The 19,671-nt window shown below is 43.3% G+C and overlaps 1 protein-coding gene across 1 annotated transcript in view; it reads left to right on the plus strand.

The window, feature by feature from the left end:
* Window positions 1-2,055: 2,055 nt before the first annotated feature.
* The window catches only part of TBC1D2 (TBC1 domain family member 2), a 516,269-nt gene continuing 498,653 nt past the window's right edge, over window positions 2,056-19,671 (plus strand). The window contains exon 1 of the mRNA XM_086961651.1: window positions 2,056-2,637. The gene's annotated coding sequence lies outside the window, so the exon portion shown is untranslated. The remainder of the gene's footprint in view (window positions 2,638-19,671) is intronic.

The following is a 19,671-nucleotide window of genomic DNA, read 5'->3' on the forward strand; positions in this document are numbered from 1 at the left end:
ATAACATATGTGGAGCTGCACTCTTCGGTTCTAAAGATAAGAATGAGAGGGAGCATATTTCCTTCAACCATCGTTCTTATGTCCAATGTGTTTTGACACTGGGTCGAGGGGATATTTTCAAACTCGAAATCTGTTCACAATACAACTTTAACTTGCTCCCCCAGCACTCCTTCATCATTTGGGACCACGCAATTCGTTCAAACATAGTTTTTTTTTGTTAGGAACTGTTTCTGTATTGTAATGCTTGTTGTGTTTTGATGCGAAATAATCTTGGCGTGGGTACTGTGTTTCTCTTGTGTGTCGTATTTTTCTATTGTTTTGGAACACAGAAAAATGGTGCACACTGATCGATGCAAAGTCAAGCTCCATATGTCACAATGATGTGTTGTGTATCTCAGAGGGTGGATGTTTGTGGTCGGCCAAGGCATGGTCTTTCTCTGCGCTGACGATGGGATGCATGATATCTATAGCTCGTGCAAGTTTTTATCCATGATTGGGTGCCACAATGGAAGTGGGGTGAAGTAGTTTGGTACAAAGTGAAACTCTTATATTCCCGTGTGACGTTATGTGTGTCAGCTGATCTATGATTATTGTCTGCCAAGGTGTAGGCATCGCTAAGGCTACCCTTGGGGAGTGTGCTTTGCATATTTTTGTCCAGTATTCACAAACTCCATAAATGGTGAAAAGTGGCTTGGAGTAAACTCAGTGCATCCCAGAAAAGAATTGAAGGTCTTATAGGAAGTATGGTTATCATCTGCCAAGACATGGTCATTAGCCCCGTTGATCTTGTGCATACTTTCAAAATTGCTTGCGAACAACGACAATGGCGCAAAGTGCTTTATCGCAAAATCCAACTTTACATATGACGCACAGATGGGTTATGTGTGTCCGAGGACTTGGTTTAGGGTTTTCCAAGGCTTGGATATGAGTGATGGATTTTTACTCACCCAAGCAAAGGCAACAAATGACCAAAAGTGCGATATGTCATTTAAAATTCATAAGGTGAATCCAGCTATAGTATCCCCTTTTATCATTTTTGAAGCACCAAATTTAGCGAAGAGTTAGACGTGCTATGCATTTTTCTCTCCTAAACTGGTACAGATCGGTCATGGGGTGCCAAAGTTATTTAGGATACCAAAATCTGATTTCTTCTCCAGAAAGTTGTTAATCTTTGAACCTTAACTGAAAAGGCGCGATTGCGCCTCTGTAATTACATGGGAATTATATTTAATTAAAGAGAAACACGTTTATTTTTATTAAAAAATACAACACTGCCTGGACATTGACTTATTGTGCTGCTTGGGTTTAATGTGCTGTTTAAGTTAAATGAAGTAGAATTTACACAGCGTTGCACACTAGCGGGGGTGCGTTGAGTGTAGGATGGGCTGCTATGACCCAACCCATGCCACCATTGCCCAATTCGAGTCGTAACCACCAACTAAGTGGGGCTGCTTTGAAAATTTTCGCAGAACTTTATTTTGTTTTCCAGTTTTGCCAGGGACAGTGACAGCTTGTCATAAGAATTGCCTGTTTGTCTTTTTTGTTCCTAAAGCAGTGGGGCACTGGCCATATGTAAAGCATTAATCAGGAAATAGACTTTCTTTGTTAAATTAGTTTTACTTGCACGAAATAGTTTATAAACAATAAATGTGCTGTGTATAATTATCAATGGCTACCTACTGTCAATAGACTTCCTTTTGACCTGGTACAAAATATATTATTGTATTATGGTCTTGGGTAGGTTCAGTTTCCAATCACATTACAAAGAAAAAAACAGTGCATAATGGCGTTTCCCTATATTTTGCACCAGTGCAAGTATTTCTAATATGGCCGAAGACACATACGTTATTAAAAAAAAATATGCTGCCTAAGTAATCATGTGAATCTAACTGTAGAAGAATCGAATCAGATTTATGACAACGATCAAATCTTGTAGAAAACATGTAGGAGTAAAACACGTGGAGCATCAACTTGACCACCAGATGGCGCTATATCGTGCCCGATTTCAAGAAACATTTGAGTTCAACAAACTGGTAGAAAAATAAAACATTTCCCGCAAGTCAGTTGAACTTTGCTTCCGCTTACATTCTCTTTGACACTCGTTTATTGAGTGCAAACTGAAAAATCTCTTTTTTCAGGCTTCCTTTGTGTTCATGCAATTTAAGCGGTTAGATAGAGTTTAATCTGGTCACGAGATCTGACTGTGCAGAATGGTACAGTCCGCTAGTGATGTTTCCTGGTTGTTGAGTGGTTTCTTCGGGGTGTGTGTTGCATTCCAAGAGGTGTGTGCTACGAGTCTGTGCTCAGCTCTGTGGTGTTGACTCGGAGCCCAGCTGACACTGCAACCTGTTGTCTAGAGACAGGAACGCAGCGGTTCGAGGCTGCCAGAGGGTGGGCACTGTCTAGAGTTTCCTTCGAAAGAACTTGACTCCTGCGGTGTGTGGGCAGCCGCTGTGTGTAACTCGGAGGGAGCAACTTCCAGCGCACAGGTGACAAGTTGGAGCATGAAACGGGGATCGGCTGCAAGAAAACACATTCCGAGGAGCTCCCAGACAGCAGAGACCCTGCAGGAAGATCCCGAGCGGCGATTCTCGAGATAATGAAAAGTCGCAGTGTCTCAACGCACTTTGCGTCAAGGTAAACTCAGCACAGACGCTCACGCGGTTCTATAACTCTCGCGACATTGGGTTGTTTTAGGATTCAGCATGAAGTATTATGCGCTCGTTTAGTTATCTAATAATGCTAAAGTACAGACTGTATTGTTATTCAAGATGCAATGGTGTTACTAAGCAGCAGGACGAAAGAAACACTAGCTGTTCTTAAAAGATTGCATCTTTGTAATCAATGACAGGGTCGAGTGTATAGTTTAAAGTGCAAGTCTGTTCTTTTTCCCGTGCATTGCTGCGAGCAAACTGATTTAGCTCGGGGCCCTTAATTTAGCGCCTGTAAAAGGGAATGTATGGGAAGCACAAACTAGTTTAACTAGTATTGTAGTTAGTGCTCAGGGCGCAGTTGGGGTCACCATACTTGAGCAGGTGTGTATTTAGAACAGGCTGTATGTATGTTCATTCAATCTGTGGCCTCTGTGCGGAGGGTCATAAATAGGACTCTGGTGATTTTGGTGGGAGCTAGACTCCAATGGGGCTTATTTACAAGCCACTTGCGTTTGGGAAACAAGCCCCAAGACCGCTAAAGCAAGGGTTTAAGTGGGTGGTCCCTCCGGGTCTCAGACCAGGTTGTAATTAAATGTTAGCTTTGAATCTGGTGTCACTTTTGGGCCTTATAATAATGTCCCTAATTCTACAGACACGCACTGCTCTATTTCTTTTTTTTTTTATATATCTTTATTTGGTTTTTTACAACAAACATGCATTTTGTCTCCCCCCTCCCCCCTCCAGGACAGGCAATATTGATATGAATTTAGAAGATGATAAGAAAAACAATATTTTTGTAAAAGGAGGAAAGAAATGGAAGCTAGTAATTCGTAAGAGAAACAAAGAGAAAAAAAAACATTGAGAGATTGTGCTCTTCAATTAAAGTATAGCAAGTTATTTAAACATGATTTAGATATACAGATACTTCGATTTTCTGATATATAATCTGTAGTGTAGCTAAATGCTATTTTGGCGTTGAGACCATTCCCTTAGAGGAAGCCAAATTTGGAACCCTTTTATCCGTCGCTTCCTGCCTTTTGTCTTGTAAATAGCCATCTCTAAATTATATATGGCTAGCAGTCTTGAAAACTATTGTTGGAATGATGGGGCGATGGGGTCAAGCCAGGCAGAGGCTATGCAGATTCTTAAAACAGCCATTGCTATAAAAATTAATTTGTGCCCAATTATTGGATTAGTCAGATTCGTTATACCCAACATAACTGTTTCATCGGGGAGGGTGATTGCTGCATTTAAAACCGATGATAAAAAGCGTTCAATACTTAATTTCAAAGATGTTAAGCAGTCACACGCAGAGAATATATGTAAACAATCAGCACTTGGTAAATTGCATCTAAAACAACATGTACCTCACCCACTCCCCTGCTCTATTTCTGAACAATGAATGTAATCCAAATCTGTGATTTAGTTTCTGTTTATATTGCACGTGTTTTACATAGTCTTCCATTCCCTAGGAGCGTTTATTAATTCTTGGGTGTTATGTTTATGTAGTTTTTGGTGCAGCATAATACCATTGTATAGGGAATACTTTGTATTAAGTCGCATCCATGTGTTTATAATGGACTACCACTGAGTGTCCTGGAATTGAAGCAGAAGTGCGATTTTGTCACAGTTCCTGTCATTGGGCCAAGGTGTTCGGAATACGCGGCCATCCAGTCCTTGGCCTCTCTGCAGAGCGCACAGAGCAATGGCCACCTATGTCAGTTGCAACTGTTATTGTATGCAAATATGTGTGAAGGAGATGCACAGCTGTCAACATATTGACAGGTGTAAGTAGATGAAAAAATGCAGTGCTTAAGTTAGTAGGTGTGTTTTGTGTGAGGGGTCGTAAAGTGAAGGTCTAAAACAATACAAGCCACATCTATCATAACCCATACACATACATGAAATGTATTCAATAATCACTCAATGAGCTCAATTATATGTATCAGTATAGAATGGTTGCCTTAGAATTTACATTCTAATTATTGTTTCCCTGCCTCAGAAACGTTCACCTTTGCAGGGAGTCCCCTGGTATGTGCGTTGTTGTAGGTGTAGGTCTGTTGGTGTGTTAAATACCTGGAAGCAATACAGAACGCACAGCTAAGCAGCAAAATACCACTTGAGCAGCACACTTTGTACATTGTACACTGTTAAGGCATATCCTTAATTACATAGGCCAAACCCTTTTAGAGACCCCCCCCTCCACATTTTGACATCCCGATTAAAGCCCTGTAGCACAATTGTCACTCTGCTGAACCAGGCACAGGTGTGCTTGTGCTACATTCATTATTGAATCCTTAGAAGTAAGAGTTCATTTTGCTTTAAAGCGTCACTTTGTTTGTGGAAAACATTCTGCAAATGTGCAGCACTGAATAAAGGTCGAACTTCATTCCAGGACAGGGAATGTTCCTAAAATCTGAAGATTCTGGGTCATCCCATTAAGGCATGCTTTCATTCTCTATGATGTATGAAGTGCAGGAAGGGGAAAGAATACTGTTTTTTCATGTTCTGTTTTAGATGCTTTTTTATTATGTTTCTTGTCTGCTAGTGTCTGTAGTACACAATGTGTCTACTCTACAGACATGGTGCTTTGAGCAATGTGAGTGGCATGTAGCATAGCCGAGGTATTACTCGTTGACTGGTAGTTCCATATGGGAAAGAACTATAATACACAAGAGCGTGCCTTCCCCTAATAAAAGCCTTAATCTAATTTCCTTACTGCAGGCGAATTGTGACGTATCTGATGTCTTATTTTTTGCACTCTATAGGTCATTACTGGTCTGTGTGTTTCTACGCGTTCTGAGGTGCAGCATTTTTTAAACCTAATATTGAGGAGATTCTTATATCTGGGTTTTTTGCAGCAAATTGCTAACTGCTTTTTTGGTGTGTTTAATTTTGCACTCAAGATTCGGCTTATATTCTTCAAGTCTTCAACATTGCCACATATTTCTTGTGAAATAGCAAAACACCAAGGGTCTGTTTATGGTTTGTGGACAGGGTGAAGACGTGACAGTGCATTATAAGGATCAATCTGCCACCTGCCATACATTATAAGAATATTGCAAGTCACAGAAGAGCTCCATGACCTTTTAAACTAACTCTTTGGCTACTTGCAGTATTTTTCCAATGTAGAGCTGGGTACTTTATCCAGAGAAATATTGCACTGCACCACCTTGGTATATATATATATATATATATATATATATATATATATATATATATATATATATATATATATACCAAGGTGGTCAAGTCCGGGTTTCCCGGACGAAATGCGTCATGTTGCCGTTCCCATCGATGGAATAAAAGCACTCTATTTCACCAAGAAACCCTCGTTGTGGTCTGTACCTGGTTTGTGTTCGAGCTGTCTTCGGATTGCTGGTACTACAGGATTGTGGAGTCATATATATATATATATATATATATATTACCTACTGGCTATCGCCAGTAGGTATATATAGTTAGAATTTTTTCCCTATGGGACTTTTGAAAATTCTATGTCTAATAACTTTGGCGTTTGTGGACGGAATCGGCTGAAATTTTCAGGAAAATGGCACATTTTGTTTCTGAGCAGCCCCTGAAAATTTGGTGGGGTTTCGTCAAGGGGGGGCTGAGAAAAAAGGGGGGTCCCAAAACGCATTTTTTGCATTGAGTTTTCCATAGGGCGGTTGGACTCACTTTTAGCTCGAACGGCTGAATGGATTTGCACGAAACTTGGCAAAATTGTAGGGACTGTTAGCCCGATGTGCCTTTGCTAGGTCTCAATATATGTGCTCCAGTAGTTTTTGAGAAATTAACGTTCAAACCAAGATATATATCTGTAACAGCGCTCTGGGCAGCGATCCGGTCCGCTTACTTTTCGCTTATCGGAACTTTGCGCGCAGAAAGCTGATTGGCTCTCCGGTGTCTGTCAACATTCTAAACAGTCCGGAGCGGACGCCATCTTGTCTCTCGGTAGGATCGAGAGAGAAGAAGAGGTGGAAAACGAAGGGGGAATTTAATGAAAGGGGGCAAGGTATCCCCCTCTTGACCCCCTAGGAATGTTGTTGGGGTTATTAAAGGGTCCCGTGGGGAAAATAAAAAAAAATGATTTTTCACGGTAGAAGCGCGGCCGCGAACTGGTAGCGAAACGGGAATTCGCCATTTTGTGCTTCGTAAATTAAATTACTAGTTATAAGTGGGTGCGGGAGACGTATCCTAATCCCCTATGTTTCCTGAGGGTGGGTGAGGAGGCTGATATATGTTGATACATCTCTTCCAGCGGCTGTGCGTGAGCTTTTTTTTTTTTTTTTGCTGCGTGACAGTCCGGAGCGGCCGCCATCTTGTCTCTCGGTAGGATCGAGAGAGAAGAAAAGGTGAAAAACTAAGGGGGAATTTAATGAAAGGGGGCAAGGTATCCCCCTCTTGACCCCCTAGGAATGTTGTTGGGGTTATTAAAGGGTCCCGTGGGGAAAATAAAAAAAAAATGATTTTTCACGGTAGAAGCGCTTCACGGGCCGCGAACTGGGCCGCAAACTGGTAGCGAAACGGGAATTCGCCATTTTGTGCTTCGTTAATTAAAGTACTAGGTATAAGGGGGTGCGGGAGACATATCCTAATCCCCTATGTTTCCTGAGGGTGGCTGAGGAGGCTGATATATGTTGATATATCTCTTCCAGCGGCTGCGCCATCTTGCCTTTTTTCGAATGCCACAATTTTGTCGTGCACGGCAGCCATTTTAGATGCCAGGCTGGTCCCAGGCTATCACCTACCCCTGCGGATGTAGTTTATGGCCCCAGCTGTAGAGAATTCAGACATGCCAATCCTCCTGATTCAGGCGTGTGAGTACTGATTTCAGTGCTAGTCTCCCGCCTCCCGATTTCTGCAAGCAAAAACCCGGGGGCATATTACGAACAACTAGCGATAATTTTTGTCTATAACTTGTTTAGAGACAAAAATTATCGCCGCACATCGGCGATTTTTATCGCAGATAAACCTTGCTATTATCGCAGAAAAGTCAGCGATATTCATGTATTATCGACCTAATGCTCTTAGCCATGTTATCCACCTCCCATTGGATAACATGGCTAAGAACTGCTCAGGGCAGGTGTTAGATTTTGGAGATATTCGCGCTTAGCGCGAATATCTCCAAAAGTTGGTAATAGAAGGTAGCGATGTTAGGGACTGTTTCCAGTCGCTAACATCTTGGCACGCCACTTTGCATGTCATTAGTGATAAGTATCACTGACATGCAAAGCCGGGCCCAAGATGGTCGCTATCTCCTTTTAGGTGTCACTAACTGGTGTTAGCGACAGCTTGATAATAGGGAAATAATTTTATCTCCGCTTTCATGGTTTTTAAAGCCAAAAAAGCGGAGATAAACCCCCTTGATAATATGCCCCACGATTCCTTGGGGGTTTCAGCTGACAGGGCTTGGTATTGTGTTACATGGTAATTTTTCCATGAAACGTCAGAGGGTCGATGTAGGGGTTCTAGAAGAGGTGATAAACCATTTAAGCCTCATGAACAAGCGCATGGTCTTTTAAAGATTTGTGAAGTACTCGGGGCGGCGGTGTGTGTGTGCCCTCTTTCAGGAGCGGGCGGGGGGGCACTGCCAGCAACTTGCCAGGTCAGGTAGTGTTCAACACGTGCATCACCCTTTCTCTGCCTGCTATTGCGCTCCATGCTTCGGAAAGGTAAGAAAAAGAACGTGCATTTGAGTTTGAAATGTCCGATCCTGCAGCAGCACACTTCCAAAGCCCACACATGACAATAACCCGATTCAAGGCCCCATTCACCCGTTTTTCAAAAAATAGATAACACTCCAACAAATTAAGGTTATAAAACTTTATTAACTTTTAACGATAATGAACAGAACAAAAACTAAAAACATTTAAACATTTATTAACACAAAAAGCAACAATGGTTAGAAGCTGTCTTTTGTGCGAATAGTCCCAAGGCAGCACAACGTGCAGAGTTCTGGACGGCACCCAGGTGATGTCGCCTGGGTGCCGCACTGGTTTAGGGATCCTACAATGCTGCTCCGAAAATTGGCGTGGGGCGTCCCGGGTGGGGCGGGGGGAGGCCTCGTCAGTAGCGGTCTGTTGTGCGAATAGTCCCAAGGCAGCACAACGTGCAGAGTTCTGGACGGCACCCAGGTGATGTCGCCTGGGTGCCGCACTGGTTTAGGGATCCTACAATGCAGCACAGAAAAACAGCGTGGGGCGTCCCGGGTGGTGCGGGGGGAGGCCTCGTCAGTAGCGGTCTGTGTCCAGTGTCACATGGCTGACACAACATGTACGACAGGCACCCAGGTGATGTCCAGTAAACTGCCGCACTGGTTTTGGTATCCTACAATGCTGCTCCGAAAATTGGCGTGCGGCGGCCCGGGGGGGGGGGGGGGGAGGCGGCGTGAACGGGCCTCCCCAGGTGGCGGCCATCTAGCTGAGTTGCGCTCGCTCTTGCGGCCACAGCGTCTCGCTCACCATGTTGTGGAGTTGCTCCCACTCTTGCAGTGCAGCGATAGGCGGCTGCCACATGGCTGTCAAAATGGCGGACGGCTCTTCGGTTTTGGGCCTGGTCCACTGAAATGGCCCTGGGACACCTTGGAAGTCGGACGCTTGCCTGCTAGGGCTTGGGCTCCATTCTCGAAAAGCGTCCCCTCAGCCGTGAAGATTGTATAAAAGTCTTGGGGGCCCCCGACTCCCGCAGGCTTCCGGTGGGGAGCGGCTGACATGATTGCTCGCGGAATGACCACGACGGAGCCACGAGATGGTGGTGCTCTCATGCTGACGCCAGCTTCAGTCTGAATGATCCAGAAACAAGGTGGGGCTTTCATCGTTTGGGAAAAAAAAATGTTCTAAACCAATGAAAAGTGTTATTTTTAGGTCATATGACCAAGCCTTCCATCTTTAGGAAACCAAAAGTAAAATGAACCAATGAAAAGTTTTATAAACAAGTCACATGACCTGTTATGCGACATAGGGCTACAAAAAGCGTAGAAAATCCGTTGGCACGTGAGGCGGCGTTAGTAGCGGACCGATGTGCGAATAGGCCGAAGGCAGCACAACGCGCCGAGATCCGGATGGCACCGAGGTGGTGTCCAGCAAATTGCCGCACTGGTGTGGCCATCCTACAATGCTGCGCCGAAAGACGGCGTGTCCAGCTGAATTGCGGTCACTGTTGCGGTACAGTGACTCGAACGCGCCGAGATCCGGATGGCGCCGAGGTGGTGTCCAGCAAATTGCCGTACTGGTGTGGCCATCCTACAATGCTGCGCCGAAAGACGGCGTGTTCAGCTGAGTTCCGGTCACTCTTCCGGCACAGTGACTCGAACGCGCTGAGATCCGGATGGCACCGAGGTGGTGTCCAGCAAGTGGCTGCACTGGTGTGGCCATCCTACAATGCTGCGCCGGAAGTCGGCGTGGGGTGCCCCGTTGGCTTATGAGGTGATGTCAGTAGTGGACTGATGTGTGAATAGGTCGGAACCAGCACAAGGCGCCAAGATCCGAATGGCAAGTCCTGGATGTTGAGTGCCTCAGTTGAGATTTCTGAGCAGTGCTTGTAGAACTGTCTGAAGCTTATTTGCACCTGCTGCAGCTTCACTAGGTCCGGCGGAACTTGTTGCCTTTTCCTTTCTGCTTCTTTTCCTACAATGCGTTTCTTCTGAAGACACGACCAGGTCCCTGAATGTGTGCAGGGGGACGCTATTGAATGAATGAACGCGCCGAGATCTGGATGGCACCGAGGTGGTGTCCAGCAAATTGCCGCACTGGTGTGGCCATCCTACAATGCTGCGCCGAAAGTCGGCGTGGGGTGCCCCGTTGGTTTATGAGGTGATGTCAGTAGCGGACCGATGTGTGAATAGGTCGGAACCAGCACAAGGCGCCCTGCACTGTTGAGCCTTTTTCAATGTCTGTTTTTTGTTCTTTCCCCTCCATCAAAAACAAAACAAAAATACAAGGCGCCAAGATCCGAATGGCAAGTCCTGGATGTTGAGTGCCTCAGTTGAGAGTTCTGAGCAGTGCTTGTAAGACTGTCTGAAGCTTATTTGCACCTGCTGCAGCTTCACTAGGTCCGGCGGAACTTTTTTCCTTTTCCTTTCTGCTTCTTTTCCTACAATGCGTTTCATCTGAAGACACGACCAGGTCCCTGAATGTGTGCAGGGGGACGCTATTGATTGAATGAAAATGGCGGCTTGACACAAAGCTGACTCAAGCGTTACTGTTGGTGCTATACAGACAAAAATTGGTTTTCAGTTTGTACATTCTTCAGGTTTTTTTTTCCATCCAAGTCTGATTGAGAGTTTGTAGAAAAATGGCTTCAGATTTTCCACATACTACTCTTCAACATTCTTCCTAAATGTAACAATGTGAAACTCACTAGGAGAACGGCTGTTTCTGTTTCCTTTCAAAATGCTGCCACCAATATTTTCTGAATGGAAGACACCATCTTGTAACATAAAGGGCCGAAAGGGGTTCTGGTCTGGCCGATGGTTGGTGGAGACATTTTGACTATATCTTGGACCTGCCCGGCCTCGCCCAAAATGGCGCCGGTATAAATGGGACTCGTAACTCTTTGCCCGCAAATGTATATCTAGAAAATGTTATTGTAAGTGGCCCTGTCGTATTTTAATTACAAAATGTACGTCCACCGATTCCGCAACTGTTAGACACCTTTGTTCTTGTCACCTAATGGCCCGCTCGTTACGTTCTTCTACAGTGTAAATGTCTCCTCATCATATACGATTTGAGTTTGCTCCGTGGCCGGCCCACGTGGTTATAGGCCCGTATTTGTATACTGACATTTTCACAATAAAGGTTTTTAAAACAAAACACGGTAGTAGTATTTTCATTTGTAAAGTTTTTACTTTTAGTGACTGTTTTCGAATCAGTAAAAGGCAAGTGAAATAAAGCAGTCCAATTACATGACGGATAAAAGGTATAATATGTAGGAACGCAGTAAAGATAAATGGTCAAGGGCAGTTGTGTTTTTCATGTCTGCAACATAAAGTGATCGATAAGAATCTGATAATCAGGCGTATCGGCGACTAAGACAGCAGGCCGAATCTCTTTTACTCAACGGCTCCGTCATGGAAGGAAGAAACGCCCTTTTTCTCGAAAAAGGAATATATTTTACTTGCAAGACAGTTGTAAATTTTCCGGGAAAGTACATTAGCCTGGAATATTATAACATATGTTTGAAAAAAAAATATTGTTCGAAAATAATAAAAAGCGTAATTTTTAGGTCATATGACCAAGCTTTTCATCATTAAATTAACAAAAGTAAAATGAACCAATGAAAAGTTTTATTAACAAGTCACATGACCTGTTATGCTTACGTTACGCGCTGCGCGCCGCGCCTCGGATCACTTCCGGGTGCGCTAACGCGGCGTGTCATAAAACGCATTACGCGACAACGTAGGTCAAGAATATAGTCTAAATGTCTCCACCAACCAGCGTTCAGAACACAACCCCTTTCAGCAGTCCAAAAAGTTCTGTTAAATGACAACAGAGGGGACAGGCAACAAGAACCATCAGTCAAAGAGGGGAGGGCAAGTTCTTCTCTTCCGGGTCATGTTGGGGCGCTACCGGAACTGATCGAATTGGTAGTCTACAGTGTTTCTGGATGTTTCAGACTAAAGCTGGCGTCAGCATGAGACCACTACCATCTCGTAGCTCCGTCGTGGCCATTCCACGAGCAATCATGGCAGCCGCTCCCCACCAGAAGCCTGCGGGAGTCGGAGGCCCCCAAGACTTTTGTAGAATCTTCACGGCTGAGGGGACGCTTTTCGAGAATGGGACCCAAGCCCTAGCAGACAAGCGTCCGAGTTCCAAGGTGTCCCAGGGCCATTTTAGTGGACCAGGCCCAAAACCGAAGAGCCGGCCGCCATTTTGAGAGTCCTGTGGCAGCCGCCTATCGCTGCACCGCAAGAGCGGGCGCATCTCAACTACATGGTGAGCGAGACGCTGTAGTCGCAAGAGCGGGCGGAAAACAGCTGAATGGCGGAAGAGGCACAGTGTAGCAAAAGCGGGCGGAATGGCAACTAAAACGATAAAGGGGCGCCTCACTACAGCTTGTCTTCAGGTCAAACGGATTGTGGGACAAGGTCCAGAATTGAAGAGTCATCAAAAGGCAAAAAGTACCGCCGGACCCCGGGAGCCGGCCGCCTATGTCGGGGGCGATCTCAGGCTACACCAGTGCTATAAGACTTGGGGAGGGTGTCGGAGCCAAGCATCTTCTCCGAGTCCATGGCCATCACAGCGCCCCTCAGGGGCCTCCGTCAAGCTGTTTAGGAAGGTAACATATCACATTGTTTTCTAATGCAGTCAGGTCCACAAACGACACTCACTTACTTTGAGAATAGTGAAGCTGCAGTAGGTGGAAATAAGCTTCAGACAGTGTTACAAGCGCTGCTCAGAACTCTTAACTATGGCACCCAACATCCAGAACTTATGCTATTTGAGAATGGTAGTGACATCGAAGCATCTCAGGGACCAAAACCATTAACGTACTTTCACGTATGAAAATCTTACTTGGGGAGGGGGCAGGAGCGAAGCGCCCCCTCCCAGTCAGCGCCACCACACCGTATGTTGAAAATCTGAAGCCATCGTTCTACAAAGTCAACCAAACTTGGATTGAAAAATCTAGAAAAATGTACAAACTGAAAACCAGTTTTGGTCTGCATAGCATCAGTAACAACGCTTGAGTCAGCTTTGTGTCAAGCCGCCATTTTGATTCAACAAAGCACAGGCATTGAAAAAGGCTGAAATTCAGAACTCTAAACTATGGCACCCAACATCCAGGAGCTTGCTATCCGGATCTTGGAGCCTTGTGCTGTTTTCGATCTATTCACACATCGGTCCACTACTGACATCATCTTATAAACCAACGTTATGTAAATAGTTTTTTAATAAAATGTTTTACCCTGTTTCTTTGCTGGTATGTTGTCTATATTTTTAATATTTGCATAGGGTTTGTCATTATTTTGTGCGGGATGGGTGATGGAGCCGAGCTGTCTTGCAGCCCTCATGGTGTGGAGCTCAGTTCATCTCACTATTTTCGTATTTCTCAAGAAGGGTTGTTCCTAATATTTCTATTTTAGCGAGGTCAAAAAGAGATCCAATTAGTGGCCTACTGATTTTGCTCGATTACTTTTATTTTTTTACACGATTTTTCACTATCTGCAAAGACTAAACAGAGTATTGCGACTTTGTGCTTGTTTGTAAATAGAGAATGATCCAAAGAGAACCAATTCTAAAACAGTAAATGCTTGGACAACAATCAATCAAATGGAGAGACAAGGAGGTACGACGGATTACAACGGGGGTAAAGGCCTGCGTTAACTACCCTTCTGTATCTGCAAAGAGAGAGTACTACTAAGGCAAAAGAGGGGAGGGGGGGGGGCAGCGTTCAAAGCACATCAGCGTGCATAAATACGAAAATGTTTTTATCTATCACGTACTTGACATTTTAAAGCTTTTCATATTTGCTATTAAAAAACCAATGAAATTCACAGAAAAAACCATAGGTTATAGTGGATATATAGTTAGGAATTTGCATTTACAAAACCTTGAAAATTCAATGAAAAAACCATAGGTTATAGGCCATATATAGTTAGGAATTAGCATTTACAAAACCTTATTTTACTCGCATAAAACCATTGAAATTCCATATATAGTTAGCTAACTATAAGCGCTAACTATATATCGCGCACCCGCAATCCACTGCTGATGATGTCACATATTACATCATTCATGACATGGTCAGTGACATCACTGATGACATCACTGATGACATCTCAAATGACATCACTGATGACAACTCAAATGATATCAATGATGACATCTCAAATGACATCACTGATGACATCACTGATGACAACTCAAATGACATCACTGATGACATCTCATTTGTCATCACTGATCACATCACTCATGTGATAATACAATGAACCTCTTCAGACTCTAATATAACCTTACATACACTCAGTATAAACAGACACTCACAGACTGTCACTCATCCATGGAGTTACTCACACACCTAGTCAGTCATGCAAAGAATCAATCACACCTCCATTTCCTCAACTATACAGTTATACACATCTTACTTATTCAAACATATAATAACACATATTTACTCTCTTATATAATCCCTGATACAAGCTCACAGTGATCGATACAGCCACTCACACATTCACTGGCTCTTATGTTCAGTTATTTATATATCTCAACTCTCACATGTATTGTGTTTTACATACGTACTTACTTGCACATGTAGCAATGAGAAATCCATTCACTCACCAACACACCCATGCACAGTCAACCGCCCATATAGCTGTTTCCACATGCACTCTTGAACTCATACTCCTAGTGAATCAACTGCTTACACATCTATGCACAGAGTCACGCACCTCCCAGCCACCCACACACACACTCAGCCTCCCATTCAAATATTTGGGCAACCAATCAATAACCCATATGGCCACTCTTATAGCTACTGATCAACACATGTAGTAGCTTACACAACAACAAACATACTGATGCACAAATTAAGACAGTTTAGTCACTAACCCATGCACTCAGTGAGACACATTTAATCACTCACTCATACAGTCAGTCATGCACCTACTAAATTCTTCATCCAGACACTTATACATCCACTCATTCTTCAATATGTGAAACATATTTAAACTTTACAGACACATACAATCACTGGATGTTGTGATCAGTGATGTCATCAGTGATGTCATTTGAGATGTCATCAGTGATGTCATCAGTGATGTCACTGACCATGTCATGAATGATGTAATATGTGACATCATCAGCAGTGGATTGCGGGTGCGCGATATATAGTTAGCGCTTATAGTTAGCTAACTATATATGGAATTTCAATGGTTTTATGCGAGTAAAATAAGGTTTTGTAAATGCTAATTCCTAACTATATATGGCCTATAACCTATGGTTTTTTCATTGAATATATATATATATATATATATATATATATATATATATATATTCACAGAAAAAACATAGGTTTTAGGCCATATATAGTTAGGAATTAGCATTTACAAAACCTTGAAAATTCACAGAAAAAACCATAGGTTTTAGGCCATATATAGTTAGGAATTTGCATTTACAAAACCTTATTTTACTCACACAAAACCATTGAAATTCCATATATAGTTAGTTGCACTAACTATATATCGCGCACCCGCAATCCACTGCTGATGATGTCACATATTACATCATTCATGACATGGTTAGTGACATCACTGATGACATCACTGATGACATCTCAAATGACATCACTGATGACATCTCAAATGACATCACTGATGAGATCTCAAATGACATCACTGATAAAATCACTGATAACATCTCATTTGACATGACTGATCACATCACTGATGATATCATTCATGTGATAATACCATGAACCTCTTCAGACTCTAATATAACCTTAGATACAATCAGTGTAAACAGACAGTCACAGACTGTCACTCATCCATGGAGTTACTCACACACCTAGTCAGTTATGCAAAAAATCAATCACACCTCCATTTTCTCAATTATACAGTTATACACACCTTACTTATTCAAACATATACTAACACATATTTACTCTCTTATACAATCCCTGATACATGTTCACAATGATCCATACAGCCACTCACACATTCACTGGCTCTTATGCACAGTTATTTATATATGTCAACTCTCACATGTACTGTGTTTTACATATGTACTTACTTTGACATGTAGCACTGAGATATCCATTCACTCACTAATACACTCATCCACAGTCAACCACCCATAGAGCTGTTTCCACATGCACTTTTGAACCCATACATATAGTGAATCAACTACTCACACATCTATGTACAGAGTCACACACCTCCCAGCCACCCATACACACACACTCAGTTTCCCATACAAATACTTGGACAACCAATGAATAACCCATACAGTTACTCATATAGCTACTGATCAACATATGCAGCAGTTTGTAGAACAACAGATATAATGATGCACAAATTAAAACAGTTTAGTCACTAGCCCATGCACTCAGTGAGATTCATTTAATCACTCACTCATACAGTCAGTCATGCACCTACTAAATCCTTCATCCAGACACTTATACATCCACTCATTCTTCAATATGTAAGACATATTTTAACTTTACAGAAACATACAGTCACTGGATGTTGTCATCAGTGATGTCATCAGTGATGTCATTTGAGATGTCATCAGTGATGTCATCAGTGATGTCACTAACCATGTCATGAATGATGTAATATGTGACATCATCAGCAGTGGATTGCGGGTGCGCGATATATAGTTAGTGCAACTAACTATATATGGAATTTCAATGGTTTTGTGTGAGTAAAATAAGGTTTTGTAAATGCAAATTCCTAACTATATATGGCCTAAAACCTATGTTTTTTTCTGTGAATTTTCAAGGTTTTGTAAATCCTAATTCCTAACTATATATGGCCTAAAACCTATGTTTTTTTCTGTGAATTTCAATGGTTTTTTAATAGCAAATATCAAAAGCTGTCAAATGTCAAGTACGTGAGAGGTAAAAACTTTTTCGTGTTTATGCACGCTGATGTGCTTTGAACGCTGCCGCCCCCCCTCCCCTCTTTTCTCTTAGTAGTACTCTCTCTTTGCAGATAGTGAAGGGTAGTTAACGCAGGCCTTTACCCCCGTTGTAATCCGTCGTGCCTGCTTGTCTCTCCATTTGATTGATTGTTATCCAAGCATTTACTGTTTTACAATTGATTCTCTTTGGTTCATTCTCTATTTACAAACAAGTACAAAGTCGCAATACTCTGTTTAGTCTTTGCAGATAGTGAAAAATCGTGAAAAATCGTGTAAAAAAATAAAAGTAATCGAGCAAAATCAGTAGGCCACTAATTGGATCTCTTTTTGACCTCGCTAAAATAGAAACATTAGGAACAACCCTTCATGAGAAATACGAAAATAGTGAGATGAACTGAGCTCCACACCATGATGGCTGCAAGACAGCTCGGCTCCGTCACCCACCCCGCCCAAAATAACGACAAACCCTATGCAAATATTAAAAATATATACAACACACCAGCAAAGTAACAGGGTAAAACATTTTATTAAATAACTATTTACATAACTATTTTATACTTTTTGTTGCCCGATCCGGCTAGCTCAATCGATCGAGCATGAAACTCATGCACTCTGATAGCAAGCGTTGTTGCTGATGCTATGCAGACCAAAACTGGTTTTCAGTTTGTACATTCTTCTAGTTTTTTTCATCCAAGGTTGGTTGAGTTTGTAGAACGATGGCTTCAGATTTAAAAACATACGGTGTGGTGGCGCGGACTGGGAGGGGGCACTTGGCTCCTGCCCCCTCCCCAAGTAAGATTTTCATACGTGAAAGTACGTTCATGGTTTTGGTCCCTGAGTTGCTTCGATGTCACTGCCATTCTCAAATGGCATAAGTTCTGGATGTTGGGTGCCATAGTTCAGAGTTCTGAGCAGCGCTTGTAACACTGTCTGAAGCTTATTTGCACCTGCTGCAGCTTCACTATTCTCAAAGTAAGTGGGGGTCGTTTGTGCACCTGACTGCATTTGAAAACAATGTGATGTGGTACCTCCCTAAACCGCTTGACGGAGGCCCCCGAGGGGCGGTGTGATGGCACGGACTCGGAGAAGACGCTTGGCTCCGACCCCCTCCCCAAGTCTTATAGCACCGGTTTAGCCTGAGATCGCCCCCGACATAGGCGGCCGGCTCCCGGGGTCCGGCGGAACTTTTTGCCTTTTGATGACTCTTCTATTCTGGACCTTGTCCCACAATCCGTTTGACCTGAAGACACGCTGTAGTGGGGCGCCCCTTTACCGTTTTAGTTGCCATTCCGCCCGCTTTGCTACACTGTGCCTCTTCCGCCATTCAGCTGTTTACCGCCCGCTCTTGCGACTACAGCGTCTCGCTCACCATGTAGTTGAGTTGCTCCCGCTCTTGCGATGCAACGATAGGCGGCTGCCACAGGACTCTCAAAATGGCGGCCGGCTCTTCAGATTTGGGCGTGGTCCACTAAAATGGCCCTGGGACACCTTGGAACTCGGACGCTTGCCTGATAGGGCTTGGGTCCCATTCTCGAAAGCGTCCCCTCAGCCGTGAAGATTCTACAAAAGTCTTGGGGGCCCCCGACTCCCGCAGGCTTCTGGTGGGGAGCGGCTGCCATGATTGCTCGTGGAATGGCCACGACGGAGCTACGAGATGGTGGTGCTCTCATGCTGACGCCAGCTTCAGTCTGAAACATCCAGAAACACTGTAGACTACCACTTCGATCAGTTCCGGTAGCGCCCCAACATGACCCGGTAGAGAAGAACTTGCCCTCCCCTCTTTGACTGATGGTTCTTGTTGCCTGTCCCCTCTGTTGTCATTTAACAGAACTTTTTGGACTGCTGAAAGGGGTTGTGTTCCGAACGCTGGTTGGTGGAGACATTTTGACTATATTCTTGACCTACGTTGTCGCGTAATGCGTTATATGACACGCCGCGTTAGCGCACCCGGAAGTGATCCGATGAACTTTTTATTGGTTCATTTTACTTTTGTTATTTTAATAATGAAAAGCTTGGTCATATGACCTAAAAAATACGCTTTTTATTGATTTCGAACTTTTTTTTTTAAACATATATGTTATAATATTCCAGGCTAATGTACTTTCCCGGAAAATTTACAACTGTCCTGCAAGTAAAATATATTCCTTTTTCGAGAAAAAGGGTGTTTCTTTGTTCCATGACGGAGCCGTTGAGTAAAAGAGACTCGGCCTGCTGTCTTAGTCGCCGATACGCCTGATTATCAGATTCTTATCGATCACTTTATGTTGCAGGAGTGGAAAACACAACTGCCCTTGACCATTTATCTTTACTGCGTTCCTACGTATTATACCTTTTATCCGTCATGTAATTGGACTGCTTTATTTCACTTGCCTTTTACTGATTCGAAAACAGTGACTAAAAGTAAAAACTTTACCAATGTAAATACTACTACCATG

Source organism: Lissotriton vulgaris, chromosome 3_1 (assembly GCF_964263255.1).
Source record: "Lissotriton vulgaris chromosome 3_1, aLisVul1.2, whole genome shotgun sequence".
NCBI classification, from domain to species: Eukaryota; Metazoa; Chordata; class Amphibia; order Caudata; family Salamandridae; genus Lissotriton; species Lissotriton vulgaris.